We start from the raw sequence: 13,822 nt of genomic DNA on the forward strand, positions 1-13,822 counted from the left end.
TTCAGGAAGGAAAGCAAGCCCAAGGGAGGAGGATGAGAAAGGGTAAGCACATCAGTCTAGAATGAGGGTAGACGGACTTCAGGATTGCTGGGATCTACTTTGGGTTTTTTTACTAGAGTCTCGCGGTTCACTGGAACTCTGACAAGCCAAGTGCAAAGCAGTGCTCAGACAAGAGGGCACGGGACAGTTAAGAAAAACAGAGTGCCTTTGAGCACAGGAATATGCCTTCAGCACCAGAAACAAGCTCATAGTCCTTTTCCACTATTCCTGGTTTCCTCCCCAAGCTATTCATTACTCCTAGTGGTAATTAGTTAGGGGAAAGCCTTGCTAATCTACTGCAAACCACCCAGAGACCTATCAGTAGATCCCAATCTCCCCTTGGCCTGGTCCCTTTGATGTAGAAGGTGCCCCGAGACTGCTCTGCACCGACACAGAACCTGCATGGCAGACTGGACACAGAGAACAAAGAACGAAGGTGCTTCCAAAGGAAGATTTTATTATGCAGTCGCCCCACCTCATGCACAGAATTTTAGGTGGAGCCCAAACAATGTCATCTGCCACTTGTAACAACCCCCACCACCCACCATGTTTCATCCTGTGTTTCCCCATCACCTCTTAAACCATTTTTTCTTGTCATCGAAGATCTGTTGAGGGAAAGACATGCTAGGAGCTCTCCGTCTGGAAGCACCCAAAGAAGGATTGGATAAGTGGGGAATGTGCATCCTTAGGTAAGAGTCTAGGGATGCATTTATGCAAAAAGTTACAAACAAACAAAAAGGAAGGGGAGAATAATTTACCCTGGAGTATCCATGGTTAAGCTTCCTTGAGAATCAGGCCCCGGTTGGTCAGATCAATATTTAACTATAGACCAAAGGCCAGTTTCTGATCATTCCTCAGGACAAGATTAAATATAAAACTGACCACCTAGCGCTGCATTCCCAAAAAAGCTTCATGACAGGAGAATGGCCAGAAAAAGTCACCGTGTCGTACGCCTTTCCTACTCAAAAGCGATTGCTTAAGTTTACCTTAACAACTGAAATCAGCTGGCAGAATTCAAGGTTTCGTTCATCTTTTTGCTGTTATCAGTCCTTCCTTTCATTCCGTTTCTCCTCCAGCTGTTCACTGCCCTTATACAGCAGTTTTTAAATAACAAAAGTAGCTGTTTTTGCAGTCATTACAAAGCAAGTAGAGGACCTCACTATCACTAGGATAACAGGGCTTTAAAGAAAGGACTAGACAAATCCATGGAAGATGGGAGCATCAATCACTACTGCTGACACAGTATTAGTATGCATTCTCAAGACATAATCTTCAAGTCGCCAATAGGGAATTAAGCCTTCCACAACAGCCCTCTGTTCTTCCACATGTCCTTTGAAGTACGAAGCAAGTACTGGGGGAGGAAGGAGCCAGCATTGCCAGCCAGCAGGTCACTGTGGCCCATTCAAGTTGACCCAGTACATTGAGAACATGTGTGTGTTCATTCATTCCCCACAGTATTGGGCAGCTTCCCTAATTCCCAAAGGAGCAGCTCCTCTGCGCCCTTCAAAGCTTCTTGTCATTTAGACGGGTTGAGGGGCTATGATACTTGATGGACAGAGACTTGATGCTTCCCTCCCTTTGGAACTGCAGGCACCTGGATTGCTCCTCGGCTTCAGGTCACTTGTGCTTTCCATCCCCAGCCAGCCCTTTATTAGCTGCTGGACCATAAGGAAAGCTGAGCGAAGGAAGATAGATGCTTTTGAACTGTGGTGTTGGAGGAAAATTCTGAGAGTGCCTTGGACTGCAAGAAGATCAAACCAGTCCATACTCCAGGAAATGAAGCCAGACTGCTCACTTGAGGGAATGGTATTAAAGGCAAAACTGAAGTACTTTGGCCACATAATGAGAAGACAGGATGCCCTGGAGAAGAGGCTGATGCTAGGGAAAGTGGAAGACAAAAGGAAGAGGGGCCGACCAAGGGCAAGATGGATGGATGATATTCTGGAGGTGACAGACTTGACCTTGGGGAAGCTGGGGGTGGCGACAGCCGACAGAAAGCTCTGGCATGGGCTGGTCCATGAAGTCACGAAGAGTCGGAAGCGACTGAACAAATAAACAACAACAAAAAGAGATGTGAAGGCATGGGGGGGGAGGACTGAAAAATTTGGGGGGAAACCAGTTTTTTTCCTTCCCCCCCCCCCCCCCCAGAAGTCTGTTTTGGGGTTTTCCGAAAAAATGAAAAAAATGAAGAAAAAACAGATTATGGGATGTTTTATATTAGCATGATGAATAAAATGTTTAAGACAAGGGGTTCGGATATTTACTTCTCCAAATGATTTCTTAAAACTATGAACAGTATCAGATCAATACAATTTCTGTGCACCAAGGACCTAGGTTGCAAACTGAGACTACAACTCTCAAATGCAAGAGCAAGATGCATTTCTGCCTCTAGGGGGCACTGCCACTGAAGTAGAGACTGAAACTAATAGTGGTCGCTATAGGTCAGAAAATCAGTCTGATTACATTTCAAGATTATTCATTGAATCTTGCCCCCCCTTCCCCCCCCCCCCAGTTCTTTTTATGGGAATGGGTGCTTTATGTCTTGACACTGGAGGACTAGCGGAGACATAAATAATTTTCTTTGTTACTAATGTTGGTGGTTTCTTCTGTTGTTGTTTTTTTTAATTGTTTTTTTGCCTGCTCTTCATAAACTGGCAGAATCAAAGAGGCTCCTTACAGTTCAGGTGTTCCTAACAGTTCAGGAGCTTGTAGCTCCATTTGTTACCCAAAAAAGTTTTTTTAAAAAAAGTAAAAAAGTAAATTAAATTTGTAATAATTGTTTGAATACACTGTACTTTTAATATACCAAATGTAATAATTTTATGCCAAACCAACTTGGACATAATTACATTTTATGTTCCTAAAATAACAAAGTGACTTTCAATCTGTAAAAAGTGCTAATATTGCATTATTTCAATTTTTTTGAAAATTTGTTTTCCCCCCGAAACACCCCGGAAAAAAACCATTTTTTCCCATTGCTTAAAAATTTCCGGAAATTTTACAACTTTACTGCTGATACTTCTGACTTGGACTTGCAAGACTAGCTGGTATTTTGCCTGGATTTTCACCTGTGTTCTTTCTGATCAGCTGATTCAGGGACCTGAGGCCCTGCAGCAGATCCCATTCTAAAGCGCTTTTCACTTGACTTTAAGGCAACCTGACTCCAGCTTTCCTTCATTTTTCTCCAGTCAGATGATGCTAGCTGGGAGTTAACTTCAATCTCTTCAGCATTCTCTCATGTAACAGACTCTTACCCGGGAATCCACAGTTATTGGTTTGCATTGAGAGCCAACCAAAAATTGTGATGGCTAAGGCACTACCTCCCCCCTTGTCACTGATCACACGCTACGTCTCCACATGAGGTGATGGGCAATCTACAGCTCTCCTCTCTAGCTCCAAGTTTGGAGATAAGAAGGATAGCAGGGGTGTAGTGGCTTCGCCCTACATGGCCAAGGCACTCCAGGTACCTCAGCAATGCAGCATCCAATCAACCCTCAGCCTTCCTCTCACTGGGGAGGAGTACCAAGCAAATGCTGGATGGGATAATCCCTACCCACACCTACAGTGCTGAAAGGAAGACTAGAACTCTTCGCATGCCCCAAAGGGTAGCAGCATATTCACCATGGTCACAGGGCCGGTGCCAGACTATTTTGCGCCCTAGGGAGGCGCGCCGTTCTGAAGCCGCCCCCCCGCCCCCCAACCCCAGCTTCAGAACGGCACGCCTGCTTAGGGCGCAAAATAGTCTGGCACCGGCCCTGTGACCATGGTGAATATGCTGCTACCCTTTGGGGCATGCGAAGAGTTCTAGTCTTCCTTTCAGCACTGTAGGTGTGGGTAGGGATTATCCCATCCAGCATTTGCTTGGTACTCCTCCCCAGTGAGAGGAAGGCTGAGGGTTGATTGGATGCTGCATTGCTGAGGTACCTGGAGTGCCTTGGCCAGGACACTGGGGTTGGGGGGGCGGCGGCTTCGGAACAGCGCACCCAGAAGCTGCTGTTCCGAAGCCATTTGGCACCCTCCTTTGCTTGGCGCTCTAGGCTCCCGCCTGAGCTGCCTCTATGGCAGCGCCGGCCCTGCATGGTCAGGCCACTGGTCCATCTAGCCCAGATTGTCAACAATGACCAGCAGTGGCTTTCCAGGGTTTTAGATGGGAAATTTTCCCAACCCTTTCTGGAGATGCCAAGTACTGAACTTAGGAGCTTCTGCTGCAAAAAAAAAAAAAGGGGGGGTTCTACCACTGAGCCACGGCCCCACCCCATCAGCAACATCATCATTATTTGTGCTCTACTTCACAAAACACATCCTTACCTCAAACCCTCAAGTTTTGCTTCATCTGGGAATGCTGACCATTTGCACATGCTTGCCTTAGTACGGTGATGATGAAGTAATGACAATTATTTGCCCTCCTCTGGAACATTTGTTCTTTTCTGGGCTATGCGGGCAAGTTTTGCCCCAACCTCTAGTATTCTGCACTTTCACAGAGCAGGATGCGTCATTCAAGCCCTGAAGCAAGCTTGCGTGACCTCAGTAAGTTCATTAAGATCTTAGCCACATGGAGATTGGCATTAGTCAGAGACCGGGCTGTGGGCTGGATTCTCTGCGAATGTGAACCTGTAAACCTTGTTTTAGAGCTGTACTTTTCTTGCTTTTATTTCCATCTCCTCAGCAGCAACACAGCAGAAGCAGGCCTGTCTTTAGAGGGCCAGCTGAAAAACATGTCCACATTGCTGGAAAAAGCAGGGAAGACACACACACACACAAGTTGCTGCTTGCCAGATCCTCAAACTGAACACTACGAATCAATCTTTTACACCTTCTTCCAGGAGAGACATTGTTCTAGGTAAGGGAAGAAACCAAAAGGACTCCTGGCACTACAGATGGAGGATGGTGACCAAACATATAACTGACATTGGAAGCTACCTTATACTAAGTTCACTGGTCCATCTATAGCCCAGTATTGACAACACTGTCTGGCAGTGGTTCTCCAAGGTTTCAGGCAGTTTTTCCAGCTCTACCTGGAGATGCTGGGGATCAAACCTGGGACTTCCTGCATGCAAAGCAGGTTCTCAGCCACTGAGCCACAGCTCCTGACTGGAGAGCGGAGGACATATCCATCAGGGGCATGCTGATGTCTCAGAGCAACATCTGTCTAGATTAACAGATACAAAAGCAATAACTCAGCTTATGTAGTCCTCTCCACCGCTACTTGTTCCTTCAAGTAATGCCACAGATCTTTTTACATAAGTCACTCCAGTTTAAGCATAGCCGTGCCACAGCTTTGGAAACAACTTTGTGTAAAGCCACGAAACAAGACCTAAAAATAGGTAGTGGATCAGAAAGTTCAGGAGACATACTTCTGTCTTGCTTCAGCCCAACACAGCCCTGAAATATCTTTCATTTTATGCACATATGGTAATACAATTCTGATACAAACAGCAACCTATGGTTTATCCATTTCAGGAGCAAGCCTTGGATTTCCACTTTCCCCTCTCCTCACAGCTGCAGTGGGGGAGAATGAAGGTTTTACTTCCATTTTGATTAACCACAGTTTATCATTATGTCCAAACTCTAGATAAAATGCAGTTGTACTTAATGATGGTTTTCTAAAACAAGCCAACTTCAAACCTTGTTTCAGTAACCCATGATTACGATTAACCACAGCAATAGGGTTCAGATGCAACACTAAACCATAATTAGTTGAAAATGGAAACGAAAGGTTTAGGTTTCCCATGGACAAACTAAGTAAAGGGGGAACACACTTCCAAAGTTCACCTAGTCTTATTTCCACAATGAATGATAGTTTATTCTTACACTTAAACACATCTAATGCAAGGGTGTGTTTTAAAAAACAAACAAAAACAAAATATGTTTATCACTTACTCAGCTAGTTGATTAATCAATGTTTTTCTACAGATCCCATTGTTACATAGCATTTAATGCAATGTGACAATATTGATGTAATCAAACTGCATTGCAATTGTCTTTTGCTCTGCTGGTTTAAACTACCTTCCCTCAAAAGTAGATGGAACAGAACAAGTGAGCAACACATATTTCCTCTAATCTTCACAACTTTCAATCTCTACCCTTCAGCATTCTAGTCCTTCAGAGTTACTATCCAATATATATTTGGGGTGAGATGGGGAGATATCCTAGTTTCTGCAGACAAATTAAATAAGAAGTGACATGCATAGACCAATAAGAATTCATTCCAGCTACTGGTTTTGTATACTACCTACATCAGTTTAACATTATATTTTCAAGATGCACTTTCAAGATGTGAAAGCACGTAGTGATATATCAGTTGCCTAAATGTGCTTAATAAAAATGAGAGGAAAAACAAATTAATTATCTGATATCATGACAAGACTTACCTGTACGGCTATGGTTAAGACTATCCCAAAAGCTTCCCTTGGGAAAGTTCTGCTTTAGAGCGTAACAAGCTATGGCAAATCCAGCTTGTCTAGTCTGGCCATTTGTAGTCACCCATGCCCAACATTTCAGAGGAAAACTACTGCTACCCCCACCCCGTTAATTATACCCAGATTCAACCAAGCAGCACCAAATGAGGGGAAAATTCCGGTTTAAAGGCTAGAGGTTAGGAAAAGCACCAAAACAAGATCTAATCTCTGCCTTTGGAAGAACTGGCTGTGTTTCCTAGATGCTAGAACAACTTGTTTAAAACAAGAAATACTATGCTATTGGGCAGCAGTTCCCACCAACTGAATTCTCTCTGTTCAACATCCATTTGATGGCTCTAGCTGGAAGTAAAACCCCTTGGGCTACACAGTTCAACCACTATTATGAACAACTGTGTGCAATAGGAAAAACAGCCTTTTTGAAGCTGGTTAAATTCACATCTTCCGAATCATTTCACACACTTGAAAAAGATAAAAGAAAACCTAAATATTTTGCATGCCAAAAAATATCTGTTGTTCTTTAAAGGTGCTACAAGCACCTTTGTTGTTTTTGCTGCCACAGCTACCACACTCAAAATTATCTCCACAGTTAGCACTACTACATTGTTACCAAGTTCTGCACCCATGTATCCTACAATAAAATGGCTCAAGTTTAATACCGAAATTCAAAAAAGGATTTGAGATCCTTTTGTTCAAGTACTTAGATACTTATGCTTTACTAGCTAGTACATACAACACATTTTCTACTTATACTGATGACTTTATGTTACTGTAGGTACTAAACAGGGTGTCTACCCGAAATTCTCAACTCCTACGCATAATAATAATGACCTCTGCAGTCAGCCAGACCCAATAATCCAAAAGGCAACATGATCTATAAAGAGGAAGACACAAGAGAGTTGGGAGTGGTCCAGATGAAAGGGTTAAAAAGGCCGGTCTATGTATACAGGTTTTGGAGAGATTTTACTAACCAGCAGCAAAGCTGAGTTTGTGCCACTCATCAGGTCAAAGAACAGAGAAAGAAGAATGCATAATTTTAAAAGCAGTCCTGTTCGGAGGCCGATATACAAAGTCTGCTTTGTTTTAAAAAGAAGAAAGCAACAGGCCATGCAACATCACAGCTTCAGAGTGTACCTTTTTTAGTACTCCTGTAGTAGGTGAGAACTCAGCCTCATACCAAGGTAGGATGCAGCTGTAAAAACCAATCCCTCATTTATAAACACAAGAAGATACCATGATTAACACAACTATTCATAGCTATCAATGGCTACTAGCCCTGATGGTTATGTGCTACCTCCAGTATTTGAGGCAGTAAGCCTGTGTGCACCAGTTGCTGGGGAACATGGGTGGGAGGGTGCTGTTGCACCATGTCCAGCTTTGTTGGTCCCTGCCTGACAGCTGGTTGGCCACTGTATGAACAGAGTGCTGGACTAGATGGACGCTTGGTCTGATCCAGCATGGTACTTCTTATGTTTAATAAACAGTTTAATAAACATTTTCTATCCAGAATCAGACTTTGCCCTTCGCTTTATAGCAATTTTGAAGTTTGCCCTCTCACAATGGACTTGTTTCAGCCTCCCAAAAATCCATGATAAAGCTTCAACAAGCTCGAAAGAGGCAATAAAAGAGGGGGATGCAACCTTCTCTTACAAAAACATGTCTTTTCTTTCTTTTAGATTCATGTTCTTTTGCCCAGCCATTTCTTTCTTGAAACTGAACACTGCATCTCGGAAGCACTACTAGGAACCTTGCAATCTTTGGCATAGATCAGCTCATTGATGATACAAGGCCTGTGCATGAAACCTCCACAGCACTAAAGGTTTAAGGAAGGGGCACCAGGATATGCCACCAGAGACACAAACCAAATGACTCAAGACAGCCGATAATTTCGCTGCCAGTGTGGTCTTCTCTTAGGAAGACCACACTGCATACATAGCTCTCTTGTGTCATATTCACAAAATAATAAAGCATCGAGGGGCACCTTAAAAGCTACCAAGTTTATTCTGACATAAGCTTTTGCAGACACTGCCCACCTCACCAGGGGCATCAAAGCTTATGCCAAAATAAATCTGCTGATCTTTGAGGAGTTACAAGACTCTTGGTTGCTCTTGCTGCAACAGACCAACAAGGCTACCCCTCTGGAAATACACAGAAGAGTAAGCTTTTTACCTGTGCCCCGATTCCATACCCACAATCGTTAGCAAGGATGAAAACGCCACCACCCATGAACGCCACCACTAAAGGATGGGGAGAAGAAGCCCATCTCTTCGCCAGCCTGCCTGGGTGCACATCCAGGCTGGCAAAACACGCTAACGGGATAAGTAACCCGAATTAAGCTTGGAGCATTTGCCGGCCCTCCCTCCCTAGATGTCTGCGGAGGACAGGAAAGCAGGGGCGAGGACCCCACTCCTCCACTGGGGCCAAGACCCACCCAGCAGCATCCCCAGACGGGGGTCCCGCCCCCCGTGGGTGCACGGCGTAGCAACACAGCAGGGGCGTGCTCGGGCCCCCCTGCGCCCCGGGCCATCACTTACGAACTCTCCGAACAGGGGCCGGAGCACACGGCGCGCGCGCCTGCCAGCGAATCCGACCGGCAGGCGAGATGTCAGCGGAGGGACTTCCGGGACGTGGCCCCGCCCTCTCATACCCCGCCCATGGCCCCGCCCCATCGCTTGCCTCATGGCGCCTGCTTGGTTTTCGCCTTCGCCTTCCCAGGCAGTGCTGTGTGCTGTCCTCTTTTTTCTCCACGCAGATAAAGGAAGCCTGGAGCGGCTTCTTTCTGCGAATAGGGCCTGGTCGTGGGGTGAAAGAGGAAGGGTGCCTTTGTTGAATGGCCACGGTGGGTTAATGGGAGAACCCCAAAAATCGCGTTCTTTTTGTTCGCCCTCTCCGATCCCCGCTTTGGTTGCCTTCAGAGAGGAGTCGCTACTGCAGCACAACTGGAAGCATGTTTAGTACTCCCTTTTCGGCTTAACAGAGGCGAAGAGAAAGGGAATGGGCCAGACCATTCAATGGCTCGGTTCTGGGCAGGGATTGTACATTCGGGCGAGAGCAGCAGCCCAGGGTGCAGTTGTCCACGAAACAAAAATAAAGCCTCTGGCATCATTTGGGCAGGCTGCGTGGCTGGCACACGAACAAAAGGCTTTAAGACTGCAATTGAACTGTGCAATTGATAACCTTGCTTACATCCGCAGCTTTGTATTACAGTTGGCAGAGCTCGATTGATTTATTCTAGTTTAAAAAATTCCAGCTTTAGCATAACGAACTGCAGTGCAGTACAGTCTCACTCAAGTTTTGAGTTTTCTGGTTTATGAAAAATATGGGCCTATCTTTCTAAGCCATTAAGGGAGAAAAGGTGCTCCCTCCATTTTTGAAAGTTGCTTCCCATCAACCTTTCAGAAGCAAGTATGCCTCCCACTCCACCAAAGCCTTTTACTAGCATTTGAATAGCAATGCATTTTTATTTTATTATGGGTACTCATCACAGAAAGTGCGTTTAGGTCTTCTTACTGTAGGAAGTAGCAGATGGAATTGGTTTGGGGGCTGTAAGATCCAAATTCACATCCTTTACTCAGTTATAACTCTGACGTTGAGCAGAATACCATAACTTACAGGGTTACTGCTAATGATAATTCTAACATTTGGTTGTGCATTTCTTTTAAAAGCTAGGTAAAAATGTTAGTTTAAAACGTTACATGTTTTGAATGTATCCTGAAGCGTTACGATAGGACAGAAAAGGAATTGCACACTTTCACACATTAGTGTCCAAAGCAGTGGTACAAGGACCACTTTTTCTACTTCTGAATCTTGGCACTAGGGAATCTTGCTAGGAGAATGGAGCAAAGTAATGCTTAGGAACTTTGTTCTCAGTGTCCCCTCCCTCTACAGGAGGATCATGCAGTTGAATCTACTGGCTAACAATACCTGCAATGCGCACCAGCCTGTCTTTCACAAAACTGGGACTTTGTGCTCACATCTGAGAACGAAGTTATTTCAAACAAATGAAGGGACAGCCCCTCTTAAGTAGAAACTGTTCAGAGATATATGATATATCTAACTCCGTGGTCAGCAGGCATGTCCCGTCCCCCCATCCCCCAGCAAAAAGACAAAATGACCATTTGGGCCTATCAACTGTACCTTAAGTAGATGATATTATATTGTTCTATCAGAATAATGGTTTATTTTCAGGCAGGAGGAACAAAGGAACTCAAGAATTCAAGCTTCTTTTGAAACACAGAGGCAGGTCAGGAAACAGTCTGTTCCTAGGGGTTATCCATGCAGGAGATGGCCTCATGCTTAAACAGATAAAGTCAACAAAGTTGGACTTTGTTATTACATGCTCTGTGCAGCCTAAAGTCAGCCAGGCAAAATACATTCTTAAACAGGGGACACACTGGAATCATGTGTCCCATACAGCCAGAACTCAGATATTTGTGTGAGACCTAGAAATATGAACTATAAAACTAAAATGTATGGAACAGCATATTATTAGGGCTGCAATCCTGAATCCCTAGGAAGTAAATCCTATTGAGACAGGACTTATTTCTGACTAAATATGGTTAAGAATGTGCAGCAAATAAGCTAAATGTACCTTAAAGCCAGCTCCAGGAATGCAGGTGCAAATGACAACACAGATTAAATGAAGGAGAGAGAGTGAGTTCTTAAAGTGTGATGCACAAATGGGACTGAGAAAGAACTTTACGGGGCTTCTGTTAGTTCTCTAAGCCTCTTCCTCACATCTTTCAAATATGGGCCTGCCCAGTGTTCCCACATATAGACTTTGAGATAAACACGTGGACACAGCCTCCCACAAGCTACTATAGATCCCATCAAAAGACAGAAAGAACACTTTGCCTTAAACAAAAACTACGCTCTTAAAAAGGAACATAACATCACTCACAAAAGCCCCTATCCACACTGAAGATATTTGAGCAAAGAAATGCACAGAATTTAAATGCTGTATATTGCTTTTTTCAAAAACAACAGACTAGTAAATACATAGCTATCTTAAAAGCCATTGTGGTGAAAAACAGGATAAGATTTTTAAACATCATTTAAATCAATTAAAAGGCTCCAAAAGCACACAAATAACAAGTCATTCAAAACATCCTAAATCCAGATTCCGGTTCAATAATTGAAAAAATATTTCCATTTTTTAGAAATTAGATTGGCAGCTATAGCCATCTCTTCTAGGGTCCATACTATGTAGAAAAATTGATAGCTACAACTGTTATTATTACTATTATTGTATTTATATCCCACCTTTTCCCTAGTACTGGGATATCTATAGATACCTGTAGACTTGATATCTATAACTGTTGCTACAGATGGAGATTTTCAACAGTAAACATAAGACAATTTCTACAGATATCAAGATTCAAAAAAATTGAGTTGTCCTACTATACTTTTCCTCCTCTAGGTAATTTAAGAACTTAATCATAGGATTGAATTCCAACTGTGCCCTCTGGTTACCTGCTGTGTTATTTGTTTCATTTAACTGATAAATCTCTGCAAGGTCTCCAATATTTGATGATGGCATACAGTGCTTTTGTTTATCACATTTTGATCTTCCTTTTCAAATGCTCACAGCAGCTTACATGGGCCTTCCAGAGAGGTGATATGTTCTGTGACGTTTCATAAGAAAATAGCTAAGGCAGACACACCCAAAGAAGCAGCTTGAATTTCTTGCCACACAAATAAGCAACCCCTGTGGTACAAACCACCCAGGACAAATGTTCCAGCAATACTTTTGCCAGAGCCCCAGGTGACATGAGGACAGGAAAACCAGGCACTAGAGCAAGCCATCATCTGTGCTTTCCTATCACACTACAAATGGAAAGCTGTAAGTCACTCACCTGACTTGGACTTTGAGGCTATTTTTCCTGAAACTGGCCTTTTAGAGTGGACAGGGTAGGAACCCACTGTCTCTCTCCACCTCAGGAGTTAAGATTACGCTGAAACCATAGATTAGTCCAGCCTTTCCCAATGTAGTATCCTCCAAATGATTGGACTACAACTTCCATCACCCTACTGACTGCTGGCTGGGAATGATGGAAACTGCAGTCCAACACATCTGAAGGGCACCGTATTTGAAGAAGTCTGCCCTAGTTGCACTGGGTCTCGCCTAACTTTTATGGCCTTACAGTAGAAGTCCACTATTGTCTTACAGTCTACCTCAAACGAGAGGACTTTGGATGTATACAGGCATTAATCCTCCCCCCACCCTACCCCTGCACCTGACAATAAATCCCTCAGAGGTGTCCTTCATTTCATCAGAGTGGCTTTTAAGATGATGGGTATTTGGTAACAAATAGGTTTATACATTTCCAGCCACTGAGAAGGGCTATGATCCTCTTGCATCATGGGGGAATCCAAAGAAGCAACCATACGCTAGGATAGGCCTACTCCAATTACTTGAGCATAGGAAAACACAATTGAATGAAAACATGCTGAAATTTGTGTCATCATTTGAAGCAGCAGCAAAAGAGTAAAGTGGGATAGATTATATTTATCCTGCTTCAGACTCAGACAGGCAGAATATTTATAATAGAATGGCCCAAGGCAGATGCTTTCATAATTCTTCATATTTTATGTATTGGATTTCATTAAGGCTGTTTAATTAACACTGTAATATATTAGAGTAGAAATCTTCAGTACAATATAGGTTGCAACAAACATACATTTAAAGCCCAGTTCTTACACAAAACTTAAATTGACACAGTATAGTTAATACTCAAGAGTATCATAAGTCACATCAAATGAAGTCCTGACAAATCTAGCACCAGGACAGCTTCATCAGCATCCTCAGGGTTCATAGGGAAGTTTATTGTTCTGGGAAAGGCTGCAATCTGCCATAGCCGGTAATGTAAAGGCAAAGAACTGGTACTATAAAGGCGAGTGGCACCAACAAGGTCATGATTATTGTATAATTAAAAGGAACAATAGCAGTTTTTAATGACTCCTCCATGAAGATAAAGTAAAGTAGTAGTTCATGGCAAAGTTGTGTGTTACTAAGTGTCCCAAGCTTCCCACTAGCAACACACAAGGGAAAGTCGCAGGATTCATCCAGTTTTGATATATTCCTTTTTGAAGAAGTTCATAGGGAGTCTTTTCCTTGATCAGGATCTAAAGAGGCCTGGGAAAGGTTTTTGGAGGTCACGAGGGAGGTATGGAAGACAAGGACGCAGAAACTCTGCCTGTATCACTTTGAATCCCACCTTTTCTCTTCACTGAGCTGATAGCCAGAATCCGTCAGATGCAGTAAGGAAATCCATCCATAAACAAATATTGCACATCACTTAGCATTTACCATCATGGGCTGAATGCCCACTTGTGTGTATAGTGATGTGACCAGCTCACCATGGGCT

At 43.5% G+C, this 13,822-nt stretch overlaps 1 protein-coding gene across 2 annotated transcripts in view; it reads right to left on the minus strand.

The window, feature by feature from the left end:
- The window catches only part of ALDH18A1 (aldehyde dehydrogenase 18 family member A1), a 30,980-nt gene extending 21,928 nt beyond the window's left edge, over positions 1-9,052 (minus strand). For both annotated transcript variants that reach the window (XM_063132459.1, XM_063132457.1), the window contains exon 1: positions 8,990-9,052. The gene's annotated coding sequence lies outside the window, so the exon portion shown is untranslated. The remainder of the gene's footprint in view (positions 1-8,989) is intronic.
- Positions 9,053-13,822: the final 4,770 nt, after the last annotated feature.

This window comes from Elgaria multicarinata, chromosome 8 (genome assembly GCF_023053635.1).
Source record: "Elgaria multicarinata webbii isolate HBS135686 ecotype San Diego chromosome 8, rElgMul1.1.pri, whole genome shotgun sequence".
In the NCBI taxonomy this organism is placed as follows: domain Eukaryota; kingdom Metazoa; phylum Chordata; class Lepidosauria; order Squamata; family Anguidae; genus Elgaria; species Elgaria multicarinata.